Source organism: Lactuca virosa, chromosome 4 (genome assembly GCF_052849685.1).
Source record: "Lactuca virosa cultivar CGN04683 chromosome 4, Lactuca_virosa_CGN04683_v6, whole genome shotgun sequence".
Taxonomy (NCBI): domain Eukaryota; kingdom Viridiplantae; phylum Streptophyta; class Magnoliopsida; order Asterales; family Asteraceae; genus Lactuca; species Lactuca virosa.
Window position 1 is genome coordinate 48,567,108 of NC_136429.1, and position 16,844 is coordinate 48,583,951.

General features: G+C 32.6%; 1 long non-coding RNA gene across 1 annotated transcript; it reads right to left on the reverse strand.

The window, feature by feature from the left end:
- Positions 1-12,038: 12,038 nt before the first annotated feature.
- Positions 12,039-13,638, reverse strand: LOC145109905 (uncharacterized). Its single transcript, XR_013709313.1, has 5 exons — positions 13,588-13,638; positions 13,080-13,485; positions 12,701-13,003; positions 12,450-12,630; positions 12,039-12,353 (listed from the first exon to the last, which is right to left on the reverse strand). It is a non-coding gene; the product is annotated as an uncharacterized LOC145109905 (long non-coding RNA).
- Positions 13,639-16,844: the final 3,206 nt, after the last annotated feature.

A 16,844-nucleotide genomic window follows, 5' to 3' on the forward strand; every position in this document is an offset into this window, starting at 1 on the left:
CTGCACGGTGTTCCCATATCCATTATCTCCGACAGAGATAGTAGGTTCACTTCGAGGTTGTGGAAGTCGCTACAAAGTTCCTTAGGAACTAGGCTAGACATGAGTACAACCTACCATCCACAGACCGACGGGCAAAGTGAGAGGACTATCCAAACCTTGGAAGATATGTTGCGAGCCTGTGTGATTGACTTTGGGAAAGCATGGGATACTTATTTACCCCTTGTCGATTTTTCCTACAGCAACAGTTATCACACGAGCATAAAGGCTGCTCCATTCGAGGCCCTCTATGGCCGAAAGTGCAGATCCCCTCTGTGCTGGGCTGAGGTGGGTGATAGCCAGTTAGCTAAAGGACGAGTTCCTGACAGCACTCTCACAGGTCCGGAAATCATACGGGAAACGACAGAGAAGATCGTTCAGATTCGTGAACGATTGAAAGCCTCTAGAGACCGACAGAAAAGCTACGCTGATAAACGAAGGAAACCATTGGAATTCCAGGTGGACGACCGTGTTCTATTGAAGGTCTCATCCTGGAAAGGCTTGATACGCTTTGGAAAGCATGGAAAGCTAAATCCAAGATACATAGGGCCTTTCGAGATTCTCGCTAGAATCGGCCCTGTAGCTTACAAGCTTAACTTACCGCGCGAACTCAGTAACGTACATTTTACTTTCCACGTCTCGAACTTGAAAAAGTGTCTGTCCGACGAGACTCTTGTAATCCCACTCGACGAGATCGAGATCAATGAGAGCCTCAACTTCGTGGAAGAACCTGTAGAGATCATGGACCAGGAGGTCAAGCAAACGAAACAAAGTCGTATCCCGATAGTGAAGGTTTGCTGGAACGCCAAGCGAGGACCTGAATTCACTTGGGATCGAGAGGATCAGATGAAACTGAAATATCCTCGTCTTTTTACTTAGTTATTTGTAACTACTTATTTGCTTAAACTCTAATTTTGGGACGAAATTCCTTCTAACGGGGGGATGATGTGACAACCCGAAATTTCTATTCTGTACAACCATTCAATTCAATAGAAGTCAGAACTGTTTCTGCTAATTTTCAAGCTTTTTGGAATAAGTTTGAGTGTTTTAAAGTTAGTACTTTAGGAGATATCAGGAGAGAGGATGCCCTAGGTTTTATTGTGCAACAATAAAGTCCCAAAACTCCAAGAGTTTGGAGTTTACGGCCTAAACAAGGGTGTTTACGGCCGTAAACCCTAAAGGGGGGTATAAATATGACACTTAGTCATTATTTACCACTTTTTCACATTTTCAAGATCCAAACTCAAATCCTCTCAAGTATCATCCGACTTTTCTTCTTGATCTTCAACTTTGTAAGTGTTTCTAGCCCTAAAAAGTTGATATCTTACTTAATCTAGTTATCTTACATGATTCCATCCGTGAAATCATTCCAAAAGTGTAGATCTTCAAGTTTCACCAAGAACACACACTAGTGTTCTTGGACTTTTAGCACCTTTTCAAGCTTCTACATAGTAAGTAATCTTACTCTAGTGTATTATAAGACTTGTTACACTTCTAAACATCTAGAAAACACCAAGGAATCACAAGATCAAAGGTGTTTACGGTCCAAGAACACCTTGGACCGTAAACCCTAACAAAGGGGCCAAAGTGGCCCTAGTCCCTTACCAAGCCTTGGAAACTAGCCTAGACCCCTTCCTTGATGTGGTTAGTACTTGAAAACATCAAAAGACCATAAACCATTTGGGTTTACGGCCGTAAACCCAAAGACAAATGGTCCAAGGACCGTAAACTCCACAAAGGAGTGAAATGGTGCCCTAAACACTTCCTAAGGCTTAAACATGAAGTAGGAATGCTTCTAATGACTTGTAAAGCTTCAAAACACAACATGGTAAAAGTACCATGAGTTTACGACCGTAAACTCATGGGTTTACGACCGTAAACTCAAGGGTTGATGGTCACAAAACCGTAAACTCCAAAGGAGTTTACCCTTGAATGCTAAACTCAATTACAAGGTCCTACCACCCTTAGATGCAATCCTTAGGACTTATAGCACTTAAATCAAGTGTTTTACATGTCTTAGGATGTCTTAACTTGGTTAATTAGTTGTTTAATGACTAAGTGGATACATATATGTGTTATTATATCTTAACTAGGATCCTTGTGTGTGTTCAAGTCTTCACTTGACACTTAGCATCCTATACATTCCGTTCATCCAAACCACTCACTACAGGTGAGTTCATACCCCTTAATTAACCTTTTAAACGTTTTAAATGCTTTTATAGGGGGAATACAAGTTGAACAATTATAGTTAGTATATCAATCACATGTGATTAATAACTACCAAACAAGTGGATTTCTTACTTTTCAAACTGTGTTACCAAACTGTTTTACTTCACACTGTTTTACAAACTCTTTTTCATATCAAATGCTTTTGTCAAACCCTTTTACATGTCAAATATTGTTACTTAAACTCTTTTAAACTTATATTCTGTTAAAAGTGTATCTATATAGATATAGTTATATAAGTAGGATTGAAAGGACTTAGGACTGATAGCTCACCTTACTTCCTGTTCCTTGTTTGGTTGTGGACTTAGGGTATCAGGGTTATTTGTCCGAAGGTCGTTTGAATCCTAGTTATATATTATGTATATGTATATAGATATAAAAGGTTATTTCTTTCCAGTTCAATACCTTTGGGTAGCAAGGGTATACAAACATGTTCATACATACAAACAACATTTCTAGTAAACTATAATAGGTATAGTTTAGGAAGTTACAAATCTATTACTAGACCAATGAAACATACAATGAGTCAGTTCATACATGTGTCATAACTTATAGTGATGAGAAACAAACATAACTTATAGTGATGAGAAACAAACATAATACATAGTGAAGAGAAACAAACAATACCATACAGAGAGAACATACATACAGGCTAGACAGAGGAAGAACACACAATACAGCTAGCACATACATTACATATACATTATTACAGTTATGTGAGCCACGTAACGGGGCATGTCACCACCTGCCATGACCGTTTTGTATCCAGAATCTCCTTAATTGGGGAGCGTATGAGTTTGTGTATAGATCTATACTGGATTGACTATCCTACACCTTGCTGCTCGCTACAGTGGGACTTGCAAGTCTACGGGTGCCAAACGTCATTTCTTACGACGTCTTACATCGTCGTTTTACTAGAGTCGGTAGCAGGATACAGGCCGATCACATGGTACCTTAAATAACAATTGATTTAAGGTAGTTAGTACAGCAGTAGTTACGTAATTCAACACTACAGTACTATTTCATTTTCCCATTACATTCACTTTGTGAACATTCACACAATGAACAGTAATGTAAAAACTATATTTTTGGTTAATGATAGTCAGATTTGGGAAAATACATACTCTTACAAGAGACACACACACAGACACTAGATGCCTTGGTAGAAGGCTATTTTTAGTAGGAAACATAGGGTTTTCTAGGAGAATTCAAACTTGTACAAACTTATACAAACATCTTACAAATGCTTTCATACAAATACAGACACTAATATACTTATGATCTCACCAGCTTTAAAGCTGATAAACTCTTTCAAAATAACTTGTATTCTCAGGTCACCAGTAGACAGGCACCGGTGCCAGGTTTTGAGAAGATGGAGCTCGTTCAAGACTCATCTTTTATTTTGATACATATTTTTGGTGTCTATTTAACTTGACAGAACACACTTGTATGAAATTATATTATTAATGCAATGGATGATGTTGTTGCTTGTTTACTACTTTGCATTGTTGTGATATTGTACATGACGTCCTCCACCCCCGAACGTTTCCACCGTTCTGGTTTTGGGGTGTGACATATACTAACTTGTATCAAACTTCCACAACAAATGCATATCATAATTACATTCTTGAAAAACAAAACTTACCTGTACATTACAAACCATCTTTCAACACATTGCATATTTTCATAATTTTCATATCCATATACACATTCCAACATCCATCAAATACTAACGTTTTCCAAAAAAAAACTACTAGAACAAATATCATTCACATTCAACTGTTTCCCGAAAACAAACACTTCTAGAACAGAATAAAACACATTAACATAGTTCCCCAAACAAAATACCTAGACCAAAAAAAACATGTTACCAAAAGTCTTTCAACATAAACCATCCTGCCATGATAAACTGTTTCCCCAAAACAAACAATACTAGAACAAAATAAAACAACATAACATAGTTCCCCAAATAAAAAACATAGACTTAAACCAAACATATTACCAAAAGTCTTTCAACACAAACCATCCTAACATCATAAAATGCCCATCTTAAAATCAACGCCTTCCACGTCTCTGCTTCTCCCTGCTTTCCTTCACTTCATTCATTAGAGCCAATTTCTGAAATGGATCGAGCCTGTCATATGCTTCTGCATCTTTCTCCAACATACTTTTATACTTGTTGTACTCCAATTTCATAAGCTTTTCTATGTATTTGATTCTTAGATTATTTAAAGCATGTACATCACTCTGTTTTTTCCTGTAAAACCGCAATCCCAACGCCCTTCATTTTCCCCCATATATGACTCCATATGCCTCATAAGATATACTCCACAGTCTGATCCTTCTTTCTCTACTTTCCATGTCATTTTCATTACACGAGCTTTAATCTTGTTGAAAGCTGTTGACTTTTGGTAATGCTCTGTTTTTAAGTAGTTCCCAAGCAATTTTTTCTGCGATACAATACAATCAATATACAATACACTACTAAATTCATGTTTTTTAAATCTTACAAAAAATAAATCTTAATCATCCCACATGAACGGGTTTTATTCCATAGATGTCCTCAACAGCACCATTTCGGTTCACATGGTCTATAATGTAGTACGTTGGAACCCTTATATCAAAGCATATCAGATAATATTTACTCTTATCAACTATTGGGAAGAAAACCTGGTATAAAACAGATTTTATAACAATAAGCTACTTTTGTATGTTAGGGTTGTAATTGATAAAAAAACAATATTTAATTAAATTACCAGTCAAATATCCTTCAGCTTTTCCTGTTTTGGTAGACTTTTAAGGTGGAGTTTCAACATCGAATCAAATAATCTTTGAATTCTATCAGATGACATTGATGCATCCAATATCTCTTCTGCCTGTACAGATTAATAAATCAATCAATACAACACATATTATTGGACTGGAACTAAATTTAAATTGAATACTTACCAAAAAATTTGTGTCGAAGAAAACTCTAGAAACTGATCCTACATCCCTTAGTTCCTCAATTCTGTTGAGGAATGATGACCAACAGTCAATTATTATCGCATGAATAAACGTGTTGCTTTTAAAATGATATGCGAATCCTTGATGCAACACATGCCCGCTCCCAATGTTCCATATCTCTTCCCTGCTCAACAATTATAAAATGATCAATTTTATAACACCACATTTTAAAAGCAAACCACTAAATTATATTATTTAACTTACCCATAATCTCTTTTTGATGCAAAAATTGAATTGTATAACGTCATTTCATCATTCTTCACCTTGTCACCCATTCTAACAATCCTTTCAACAAACGGTGATTTTCCATATACAGGTAACTTTTGCTCTCTTTTTCCCCTTTTTCCATTGTCATCATCTTCCTCACATACCTCAACTGTTTACATGATTTCCTTTCCTCTTTTTTTTTCTTTTTATAACTTTCCAACACAGCATCATCTGTCATTTTAATTGTTGTCGCCAACACTTCAGGATGCTCCAAGAATTGTGAACACGTTAGATTGTCTGTATTATCTACCTTTTCCACATTAGGTGTACTGAAACCTCCACCATCATCCTTCTTTTCCCCATGAACTACCAATCCTCTAACTGGAGAGAATCCTTCTTCATTACCACCATCTGCCTCTCCTTTGTTACTATGACCATCAAAACTAGCTTCATTATATTTCATTCCTCCAGTCTCTGCATTCTTCACTTCGTTGAACAATTCTTTATTTTTTTTCATACCACTCCTTCAACATCAAGCTGTCTGGGAATTTCTCAATTCCATGTTTTAGAGCTTTTTCAGTATTCTTCTTTTCGGACAATATTACTCCATAGTTATGCTCGATAACAGCCACGTATGCCTGTAAGTTTTATATTAGAGTAAATTACATGAATGGTCCCTATGGTTTAGGGTAATTTGCGCGTTTCGTCCCTAACTTATTTTTTTAACTCGGAATGTCCCTACTGTTTGTTTTGTTACATGCTTGGTCCCTGTCTTACCTAAAAAGACTGTTTTTCCCTTGATTTTTTAATTTATTTAAATAAACATACCCCCAACCTCACCTCCCTCGTCTTAACTTACCTATCACATCATTTTTCCCTATTTAAATAATAGTCTTTTTTAGGTAAGACAGGGACCAAACGCGTAACAAAGACAAACATTAGGGACCAAGCGTGTAACAAAAACAAACAGTAGGTACCTTCCGAGTTAAAAAAATAAGTTAGGGACCAAGCGTGCAAATTATCCCAAACCATAGGGACCATTCGTGTAATTTACTCTTTATATTAACATATCATTATTAAAATTCTAAAAGAATTAATGTTCCATATTCCAAATAATTCACTAACTATAAAACACAGAATACAATTTAAAACAGCCACGTATGCCTGTAGGTTTTATATTAACTTATCATTATTAAAATTCTGAAAGAATTAATGTTCCACATTCTTATCGAATTCATGGCTTACCTCCTCATCCCCATACTCCCTCATCAACCCGTCCAACATTTCATCTTCATCAACCATTCCATCATCATCATCAATATCTTCAAAGTTTTCCGGTAGCTGCCTACCAAACCCCCCAACACTAATCTCCAACTTCTCTATTTTTTCAAGTAGAGCACCCGTAACATTTCTAACAAACGGTAACCTTTTCACTATCTTCAAACATGAGAACTTCATGTTATATACATACACCAGCTACATAAAAAAACTACATTAATTACTTCATTATACATATTCCATTGTAAAGTAAAGTAAATATCTAATCGAGACAACAATATTACCGTCAAAATGAGTATAGGTCCACTGTAATAGCATGTCTTATCATCCCTTCTCCACAGCTGTTTTCTGCTGACCAAACAATCTAGAATATACTTGCACCAATCAATTTTAGAGAAGTCTTTTACCAAGACCAACTTATTCACAACATTTATTTGATTGGTACCACTCAAAGTTGATTAAACAAATGTGTTAATGAAAAGGGTCAGGAAATTCATCCTAAACATAAGACTGTCTTGCTTTGTGTTTTTGATCCTTTTCAGGTATTCTTCACCATTAAACCCTTTTTTATCATATTGACTTTTCCATTCTTGCAGAAATTCATTATCTTTCTCACAACTAATCATGCTCAAGAAGTCTTCCCCTACATTTGGTAAACCCAACATGTCATGCACTGTGTCTTTCGTAGTTGTTATGACCATATTCTCCAAAACTAGACGGCTACTATCTGGATCATAGTGATCTAACATATAGTATTTAAGTAACCCCAGAGTAGTGTCCATGTCAATATTTAGAAGTGAACCAGAACCCATAGACACAATCCCATTTTTCTGTGCAGGTTACATTACTTTCACAGCTGCACTAATCCTTCCAGGAGTCATCCTAGTTGCAAGTCTTCTATAACCTTCTGGATGGTCCTTGCTTACTTTTCTGACCTTCCCCTCCATTGTTTTGATTTTAACATTTTCATGTTCTACTTTTCCCTTCTTTCTCTTTGGAGATTTCTTTGAATGTGCATCATTCACTACCTTTTTTCTTTTTACAACATTTTCCTTATCTTCCATATCCACACCAATTTTTTCCTTTTCATTGTCTTTCTTTGACCCACTCATACTCTCCGTAAGTAACTCATTTAAACTTCTTGGTTTTTTCCTTTCACCACTTGCATCCGACGATTTCTTATTATCCTTAACAGGTGTATTTCTCGCAGAACCTTTCCTTTTCATCCTTCCTACACTTGTGCTGTCACTTGGTATTGTGTCTTCTTTATCTTTGTTAACATTTGTTGAATCACACAAACATAATTACTCATCGTCTACTACAACTTGAATAGAATACTAAATTTTATACTAGCCATATCATAATTATATTGTATACCTAGAAACAAATGGTACTAGAACCAGAATACAATACTTAATTTGATACTAGCTATCTCATAATTATATAGTAAAAATCATTAATTACAAGCACTTATGATCTTACCTGATTTCCCAGAATCTACATTGTTCTTTCCATGTTCTGATCTTGAAGTTTTTTTCCTCTGTTTCTTTGTTTTGCTTGATCCAACAATATTCATATCAATTGGTTCACTTCCGACACCTTCTGCTTCATTAAGTAACAAAAGATACATATTGGCTATCAACATGTTCTAAAATTATTGTTATTTTTCTTCATGAACCAAAAAAAAAAATCTACCCTGTAGGTTGAGTACTGATATTCTCTTTCACGGGTGTTGATCTGGTACGATAGGTCATTCTCACATTTGTTTGGCTTGTAGTATCAACATTAATTGGCTCTGGATCAGGTTCTGCAACAACTAATGAAACAAATGATTAAAGTCGATTAATAATAGTTTTCAAAGTAACCAGCCATACTTCAATATCTATAACCACTATCAATACTTTTTATGTTTTCATTCTGTAAGAATGCAACACAAATACATAATTTGTTTCTATGAGAATTAAAGCCAAATAGTTAATACAAATAAACTAAATCAGCAAAAATCACAGTAATAAAAATATATACAGTTACTTAATAGCAATCCCCAGATTAACCAGTCACACTCCAATCTATATAACCCCTATATACACTTCTTATGTTACAATTCTTTAAGAATGTAAACACATTTCCTTACAATGATTCTATGTGAATTATAATAGTTTTCAAAGTAACCACCCATACTTCAATATCTATAACCACTATCAATACTTTTTATGTTTTCATTCTGTAAGAATGCAACACAAATACGTATAATGTTTCTATGAGAATTAAAGCCAAATAGTTAATACAAATAAACTAAATCAGCAAAAATCACAGTAATAAAAACATATACAGATACTTAATAGCAATCCCCAGATTAACCAGTCACACTCTAATCTATATAACTCCTATATACATTTCTTATGTTCACATTCTTTAATAATTTAACACATTTCCTTACACTGATTCTATGAGAATTAGATTTATATAGTACATACAAATAAAGTAAACCGTCAAAATCATAGGAATAAAACTACAAATAAAAAATATTTCATATTTCAAAAAAACCAAAAAAAATAAAACAATACAACAATATCTTCAAAAATTCTATCATAACATCAAGCACTTGAAAGATTTATGCATGTTTTTAAAAACATAACTCAAAATACTAAAAAAAATTAAAAAACAAACAACACTTTCACACCCTAAAATACCACAACAACAAGCACATACAAGCATTTTAAATATTTCGTATTCTGGAAGAATGCATTTCACATGAACTTCACAAACAAACATACAATTCTTACAGAAGATCCTCCTGACATACTTATACCACAAAAACGACAACATATTGCAAAAAAAAAATTTATATATATATATATATATATATATATATATATATATATATATATATATATATATATATATATATATATATATATATATATATAAACAAAAACAACATCTTTTTACGCTTTTAAAACACAAAACAAAATAAACAATCACAAACCCTTTTTTTGAAAAACAACACAAGCATATCTGTAAAATCCAAAATTTTAATCGGATTGTAAATCCCCAATTTCAAAAAACCCTAATAAAAAAATACTCCATTTTTTACAGTATTTCGGTCTATTTTACTTAAACGAACTAAAAAACCACATGCATATACTTCATTGTTCAAACATTCCAAAAGAATGTTGTGTATTCAAACGATTACATTAAAAAAAACTAAAAATAAAAATTACCTATAGGCGGAGCAACGAAATCATCATCGTCTTCATCTAGATTCAAAACCGTTTTTTGTGTGTTCTTAAATTTCGATTTGAAAGAAGTTGTCCTTGTATTCCTCATTATACTGCAATTTCTTTTACTTCGAACGATCACAATGCAAATTTTGTGAACAATCTTCAAGAATCGATCACTTTATATTAAAAATACAACAGAATCTACCATTTTTTTGGTTGATTACAGAAGATATACTTTGATTTTGTGTTCCGATACAGAGGGTAGTGGAATCCGGATTCATGCGAAGTTATAGAGATTATGCGGGAAGTTTTGATAAATAGAGTCAGTTTCCTATTTTAATGGAGATGACAAATGTACACATATACCCTTACTCGTCTATTATCTTTAAATGTGAAGCCTTTTTCATTTAATGGATATCAAATTAATGTTAATCATTTTCCTTTAAAAATTAAATATTTGATTGGCTCACATTTATGCATACAATAACACAATAATTACTTTAAACAAAATAACCTAAGCCTATATATATATATATATATATATATATATATATATATATATATATATATATATATATATATATATATATATATATATATAAAGGTTGTAAAAATCGCTCGACGGTCGACTAGTGTTAAGGGATTAATCGGTCTTGGCGGAGATTAATCGGGGATTAATCGGCGACCATAGATTATTAATAAAATATTAAAATTAATTAAATATTAATATATCTTAAGAAAAAGAAGTACTTCAAAATTAGAAAATAAGAAAATTTGTAATTTGAAAATTTGAAAATACAAAAATATGAACATTTTAGTATAATATTTGAAGTTTTGAAAATTTAAAAATTTTGGAGTAAAAAAACAAAGTTGGTTTTTTGAATTTTTTTTTATTTTTTTGACTTTTTTTGACTTTTTTTTGACATTTTTCGACTTTTTTCGATTTTTTTTAACTTTTGTTGACTTTTGTTGACCGATTAATCCCGCCAAGGCCGATTAATCCCACCAAAGCCGATTAATCCTAAATTTACCATTAATGCCCTAATCCTCGACGGTTGGAGAACGCCAAACGATTAATCCACGATTAATCGCCGATTAATCTCGATTTCTGTAACCATGATATATATATATATATATATATATATATATATATATATATATATATATATATATATAGGGTGAGGTTCAATAGAGAACCATAATCAACCAAGGAACCAATCTTTTTTTCAACTTTTAAAACTTATTTTTTATAAAAAAAAACTAAAAATACAGAAATTCATAACTTTTTATCCTTTTTCCAATAATATCAAATTCGATAAATTTTTTTTTTTCGTCAAATTCACAATGTGAATCTTTGAAGATTCACAATGTGAATCTAAATTCACACGGTGAATCCGAAAAATATATTTAACAATCACAATATTAAGTTATGAATTTAGATATTTTTAGTTTTTTTTCGATAAAGAATAATCTCTAGAACTTAAAAAAAAAGATTTGGTTCCTTGGTGAACCAATAATTATGGTTCTCTATTAAACTTTTCTATATATATATATATATATATATATATATATATATATATATATATATATATATATATATATATATATAGGCTTAGGTTATTTTGTTTAGAGTATCTATTGTGTTATTGTATGTATAAATGTGAGCCAATCAAATTTACATATTTTAAGAAAGTGATTAATATATATTACTGAATTAAATATAATTGAAAAATATCATCTTAATTAATTACAAGGGTAATTTAGTCAATTAATATAGACTTAATAAAGAAAAATTGCATTTTTTAAGGGATCATAGATTCTATTAATTTTAAAAATCCGATTTTTCGAATTATAATTCTTTTAATTCGGACATTCTGACAGAATATGTTTATGAGTATATTCAAAAATAAAAATATTCTTGAACCATAAATAATAAAAATATTCTTGAACCTATTTCTTGATCATGAATTTAAAAACTTCTTGTAGAATAACAAATTCTTGAACAATCAATAGAGGAATAAAAACAAAAAATACATTATTTTTTATAGAATACGGGTAAAAATTGTTAATAATTACATTTATTATTAAAGAATAAACTAAAAAAACAATCAAAACGGGAAAGAAAACATCAAAATCTAACAACGACTAATACATTCTAAAAGAATAATGTGGTCCGTTTCAATTTTGTGGTCCGTTCTTCAAGCATCAACTTCTGTGATTCCAACAGAACTGTCCATTCCAACAGAATTAGAATTCATGATTCCATTCCAACAGAATTGGAATTCGTGATTCCATTCCAAAAGAATTGGAATCTCACAAAGATTCATTTTGTTGGAATGGGATTTTCCTCCTACGTTCCATGTAGCTGAAAAAATGCTGGTTTAAGAATTCAAGGATCGAAAATAAGTAAATAATTATTAAAAATCATAAGTCGAAAGTTAAAAAGGGGGAATAATTATGAGTTAAGGATACCTATAGTTATGTATGTTTATGATCTGAGGGTGGTCAAGATCAACTGTTGACCACGTATGAGCTTCTGTACTCCTGCTGGATTTTTCTGTTCATTGAAGTGATATATACCATATGTTAATCATTTCACCAATCATTTCACCAATCATTTCACCAAACTCTTAGCCATTCCCAGATCAGTAATCTACCAACAAAATCAAAACTTAATAATATTCACAAATGTGATATTAAAAATTATTATTCCTAATTCCCACCTTTGCTCTCCAGTTTTCATCCAAGAGAATGTTAGTGGATTTAACATCTCTATGCAAGATTCTTGGTGCAGCTGCTTCACGAAGATATTCCAACCCTCTAGCAGCTCCAATGGCTACTGCAATGCGGGCCCCCCAGTCTAGACATTTTTCTGAAACCCCATCCAGACACTCTCTCAGGTTGCCATTTGGCATGTATTCAAACACCAAAAGCATTTCAGGCTGTTTTGTGTGGTATTGGTATTCTAAACAGTACCCAAGTAATGGCACCACATGGCAGTGATGAAGTCTTGACAGCAGTTCAATCTGAACATAAATTGAACTTTTTTTATTAAAAAAAACTATTTTGCATTTGTATATTTAATTAATTATTAATTATTACCTCTGTTAAAAATGTTACTTCCAGCGAAGGAACGAACCTGATATTCACTTTCGCTCCATAATCAATTGACTAGATTTGAAACGAACCTGCCAAATCAAGATGCCAAAGTTCGTCTCTCGCCTCAAGATACACAAGCGAAACTGATATCATTAAGAATTGAAGTTGTTCATGAAATTGAAGTTGGATTTCAATCCTGTAAGTTGAAATCGATTGGAGTTCTAGAAATTTCCCAAATTCGTAATCGGAAATCGGTCGTACGAATTGAAATCGAAGTACTAGCGTTCATGTTCTAGGCTCGATCGGGAGTTCAAATCAGAATCGGAGGTTTAAAAATCAAATTTTTGGGTCTTGTAAACTGTTGTCTTGATGCGAACAATCCCACCAACAGCGAATCTGAAATTGAATTCTTTCGGAGGCAAAAATCGAAATTGTTCATGAGATTGGAAATTGGACTTTCGGCGATCGTATCTTAATTGGAAATCGGCATTTTTGAAAGGAAATTCATTACCTGATCGGAATGCTGGCGGCGGTGGAGATTGGAGGTCAGAAGCATTGATCTGCAACGAAACGATTCAATCACGCTTCTTCACAAAATACTAAAACGCGGGAGAATAAGAGAGATAGAAGCAGACCTAAAAGAACCCACACCCACCTCTTCTTCTTCCGTCGAGCCAACGCCACCGAAGCCCCACCTATCGTCGGACCCTCTTCTGGTCTCACCCATCGCTCTCTCTTCTGATCTCACCCCACCTGCTGCTACTCGCATCCCTTTTCCTTTGCAGATCGGCGTTTTAGATAAAAGAGTGCAACGAGATTTAAACAGGAGAGATTAGATCGGCGTTTTAGATAAAAGAGGGGAACGAGATTTAAACAGGAGAGATTAGGTTAAAAGTCTACCATGATTATAGGGATTAATTTTGGAAGTTACTAAACAAATTACTAAATTACCCTTATTTATTTATTTAATTATTTAATTATTTATTTAATTTTGATTGCCTCACATTTATGCATACAATAACACAATACTTAGTTTAAACAAATGAACCTAGCTCTCTCTCTCTCTCTCTCTCTCTCTCTATATATATATATATATATATATATATATATATATATATATATATATATATATATATATATATATATATATAAAAGGTTCAATGGATCATGCAATAACAATATCGTGACTCAAAAATCTATGAACATAGTTTTTAGAAGAATTAATTTTACAGTCCATAAATAGTAGCTTGCACAACCTAGGTCTCATTTGCCTACAATATCAATGTAGTTGAATCTTTTAAAAAGTTAATAATAAAAAAAATTATCTACATAAATAATAAGAAAATGTGAAACTTATGAACAAACAAATAAACATGAAACGTAAAATAAAGGGATGATTTCCCACAAAAGAGTTAAATAAAAAAACGCACAAAACATGTAACATGTTTTTACTTATGAGCAATAAACCTTTTAAAAAAAAATTAAAAATACATATAGTTGGTGGATGGATGGTAGGTGATTTCCACCAATCATGCATTGATTCATTCTTGCACAGTAGATACACTTTATGTTGCCTGTTGAAGAAGAGGCAAGACGCATCTCTCTCAGGAAGCACCAATTGAGATAAATGCTTTAAGTGGCTGAAGCTTATCTGTGAAACATTTCGTCGAACAGTTTGTGTGCGATTTCTTACAGGGTTAGTAATGGAGAACCACGTTTCCATTTTTGATGATGCTAATGCTATTGCTATCCCCCTCAGAGACACAGAGTGATTCCTCAATTGAGTTCTTAACTCTTAGTCAACAATCCTTCTGTAATGCATTGCATTGGATTGTTTCCACAAGTGGATGGGATATTCATTCGGACAATAATTTGTTTTTGAAATGGTAAAAAATACATATGCCACTTTAGTCAATAAACTACCACCCATTTAACAAACTATAAAAAAATAAAATTGAATTGAAATATTATTAGCAAGAAAAACATTTACATTTTTCTTGCATCCAGAAAATAAGAACTTCCCATTTTAGATAAGATTTTTAATTAATTATATTTTTTTTACAAATAATGTCAGAAAATAACAATATGATTTTTGATTTGGTCTACTAAAGTCATTTTTTTTTCATACATACCAAGTCATTAACTTTCACAAAGTGTTCAAAGATCACTTAATAAAAACAAGGAGTTGTTAAGAGGTCTTATCATAATTTTGGTTTAATACAACAATATTAACTTATTTAAAAAAATCTTATTGTTAACAACCTGCCGATTACAATAATATTGAACTATTTACAAAATATATTAGCTAAAGAAAAGCATATTAAAAAATATGTAAAGATAATTGTTGTATTTTATTGATTTTTATCTGTTATATTTTATAGATGATTCAATATTTTTTAAGTAAACAAAAATAATGATGAAATGATTTATGTCAATTATGCTATTTTTTGTATTAAATTAGGGGCTATTTGACATGTTTAGAATTTTAAAGAGATCTTGATTTTTAAGAGATTCTTAAATTTTAAGAGATTGGAGATGGCAGTAGTAGGCGGGGAGGGAGACAGTCTTGTGAAGGAAAAAAAGAGAGAGAGAGAGAGAGAAATATTTACCGAAAAATGATGGTATTCTTAAAGCATGCTCCTATTTATTTATTCAAATACAACTCTTTCTATTAAAAAATAAGAGATTGTTGAATAATTAATAGGTAAAAATTAAAGAAAAAAATATTGAACGCACTTAATCTGAAAAATTAATAGTCTGTTTTATTATTATTATTTTTTTGAACTAGCAAATGAATATATTAATAAAGTGACCCAGCAAGATGCTAGTCAGCGAAGGAATACAAATAGATAATTAGGAAACAATTACAAACTTATAAAAGGACTTATGCTCCAATCTGTCAATTTTAAACTTCCATTACCTTTCCTATGTTTAAACCATAAGAACGTGATTGCTTTTATGATATCTACCACCTTTGTTGCCGGTACTTTGTTGTTGTTGAATAATCAGTCATTCCTTGCTTTCCATATGCTTCAAAAGACACCGTAACAAATACCCAATAGCCTCATCCTCTTTGTCGGACAATTGTCCCAGTTTGAAGCATACTCCAATACCTCCTACACTGTTTGAAAGCTTGCCATTTGAGTGTTTCACCACTTAAATATCCATTGTGTAACTGTTTTTGCAAACTGGCATTGTACAAGCACGTGGTCACTTGTTTCTACATATGATTCACATTGACAGCAATATGTGGAAACCACAGGTATTCCACAATTGGAAAGTTCCACAGCTGATGGAATTCTTCCCAATTTTGCCCTCCAATTAAAGCAATTTACTTTAATTGGCACTTGCTTGTTCCAAAGGAATTTACCATTATCCACCCTGTTATGTTCTGTCAGCATAGTTCTGAGTGCCTTCACCTTGTATCCGCCATCCGAAGTTATACCACACACTCACTTCTCTCCATTAGGAATCTGTTGTTTTTTTTTATCACACTGGACGTTTGAATCCCTTTTTTCTTTAACTCATTTTCAGCTGGCGCTATGTTATTCCATACATCTGTCATTGACTTCTTGGAATAGCAATCATCCGGTTTATTCCATAGATTGTGTATGCCCATGTTTGTTTTCGCCCATATTGATCCCTGATTTGTTCTAAGCCTCCACCACCACTTTACTATCAAGGAAATATTAAGGGATTTAATAGAACTCACCCCCAAACCTCCTAATTCCTTTTCTGCAATCACTTTGTCCCACGATACCCAATGGA